The 2,156-nt window shown below is 50.0% G+C and overlaps 1 long non-coding RNA gene across 2 annotated transcripts; it reads right to left on the bottom strand.

The window, feature by feature from the left end:
- Nucleotides 1-7: 7 nt before the first annotated feature.
- Nucleotides 8-2,150, bottom strand: LOC114048418. 2 transcript variants are annotated; one of them, XR_003569759.1, is made up of 3 exons: nt 2,025-2,150; nt 855-1,274; nt 8-738 (listed from the first exon to the last, which is right to left on the bottom strand). It is a non-coding gene; the product is annotated as an uncharacterized LOC114048418 (long non-coding RNA). The 2 variants fall into 2 exon arrangements; XR_003569758.1 differs by having other exon boundaries at nt 855-1,271.
- Between the last annotated feature and the right edge of the window lie 6 nt (nt 2,151-2,156).

The raw sequence follows: 2,156 nt of genomic DNA, 5'->3' as shown, positions 1-2,156 counted from the left end.
TCTCTTCTGTATGAATGCAGCTGTTTTTACAGGCTTGATAAGACTCTCACATGATGCTAGATATGAATTACCAGCAGGCCTGTGGGTACCATAGAACCATTGTGTGTCGTCCCCCCCAAGCTACCCCCAAGGGCTCAAAACCTACCTCCTCCCTCCTTCATGTCCCACAGCAGCGGCCCAGAGGAAGTACTCTTGATTCACTTGATGACTGTAGGTCCAAAGGGTGACAGTTAGTGGCCCTGGAAGCCTGGCATTCTAGGGTACTATTGTTCTGATAGAATTCAAAGAGGGTTGGGGGTCAGAGGGTTTATGGTCAAATCCTGCCTCCCCTTTTTACTGCTTCTGACTTTAGGAAGGATACACACCTCCACCTGGGACTCGGTTTCCCTCCCTGTCAAATGAAAGATTTGTACTTGAAGACCTCTGTGGTCCCATTCTACTCTCAATCAGTGATCTCTAGAAAACTCGCTAGCAAGTGTCTGGCCTATTGAAAAGAGAATTCAGTGTGACTGGTTAGGGAGAATAGACACCCAGATGGAAATATTCTCTGAAGATGGTCTGCTCCTTGGGAGAGGGGCTTTGAACAACAAGGATGGGAGTCAGCTACTCAGTGTCCCAGCCTTGAGGGTGCTGCCTTCACCTTTCCTGGTCTACAGAAGCACCAGCTACTGTAGCCCAGGCAGTCCCAGGAGAAATGGTTGAGTTCAGCTGAATTCCCCTTTCCATTCTTCCAGACAGCTGAAAGGGCATTTGTCCCTTGACACTCACCTTGCCCCCTGCTGAGAGCCTCAGGCCTCCCCTAGCCCTTTCCCTTCTCCCTCACAATCACCCCACACCCACCCCTGCCCCTTTACCAGCTGGGATCCTAGCTCCCAGGAATGAGGAGCCAGGGCCCTGGGTAGACTCCCGCATCTGAAGCAGGAGCTTCTCTCTCTTCGTTGGGCAGATGATATCTCCCATTCAGATGCAGACCTCTTCTTCCTTTCCTTGCCTGGTCTTCAGAGTGACAGGCTTGGCAGTTGTCAGACCCCCGCCTCCTTCCCTGCCCTGCGGATGTTCTTGTGAACTGTGGCTGCCTATTTGGGAAACATGGCCAGTCTTTGCCAAGCCTGGGCCTCAGTCGGCTCTGCTTGGAATGGGAAATCTCCAAACGACTTTCTCCTTCCTTGACCTATGGTTTCCCAGACCTGGGAGATACGCTATGTTAGCCCACTGTGTGTCTCTGCTCCTTGCTCTCCAGGGCTCAGGCAGCCCAAAGGCCTCCCGTGGACCTGCTTCCAGTGCGCACAAAAGGAAAGAAGGTACTGAAGGTTGGAGGGCTCAGGCCTAGGGAACTCTGTCCTGAACATCTCCTTCCTCCTGGGCAAGCTTAGCGGATTTCTACTATTTGAAGCAGCTTAACTAGACCCTCCCCAAAGTGGCATCATCTCTGGCATCATTCCAAGCCATGTCACAACACTCCTTCCACATTCAGGCAAACTGGATTACTTGCATTTTCCCACCTCCACACCATTGCCAACTGTTCTCTGTGCTTAGAATGCCCGGTGCCCACCTTTCTACCTCTTGAGTTGCTTTGTTATGGTCAATGTCAAATGTCATAAATTCTAGTCCAATATCTTGATATTAGGAAGATCTTTACCCCAACTCTTTCCCTTTCTAAGCCTCCGTTTTCCCATTTTTAGAAATACCATCATACTGTAGGACCTAGCCATAGGATGATTTTAAGGCTCAGATGAGGGCTTACGGGAGTGTTGGGCACACCATATTTTAAGCACCATATATGCTGGCCTTTATTACTGAATGAAGCCTTTTCTTTCCATCTTATATGGAATCATGAAACATGATGAGACCAGTGCCTATGGAGTCACATGACCTGGGCCCCAATCCTGGGGTTTGGCCAGTTTCTACCTTTATGACTCTGCTTTGTCCCTTCATTTCACTGGGCCTCAGTTTCCTTATTGGTAAATTGAGGGTTTTAGACTAGAAGGGCTGAATAGAAGAGAAAACATTTCTGAAGGACTTACGTGCCAATCCCTGGGGATGCAGACAGCTAAGGAAGCCAGTCTGGGCTCTCATGGAGCTCCCACTGTAAAAGGAGGGGGGACCCCTCATGTGGGAGGTCTCAGCTTCAGGGCAGGTGTAAAAGGGACAAGGAG

This window comes from Vombatus ursinus, unplaced genomic scaffold (assembly GCF_900497805.2).
Source record: "Vombatus ursinus unplaced genomic scaffold, bare-nosed wombat genome assembly UNPS02002059.1, whole genome shotgun sequence".
In the NCBI taxonomy this organism is placed as follows: domain Eukaryota; kingdom Metazoa; phylum Chordata; class Mammalia; order Diprotodontia; family Vombatidae; genus Vombatus; species Vombatus ursinus.
Note: the sequence above shows the minus strand (reverse complement) of the source record. Positions and strands in the feature narration are given on the sequence as shown.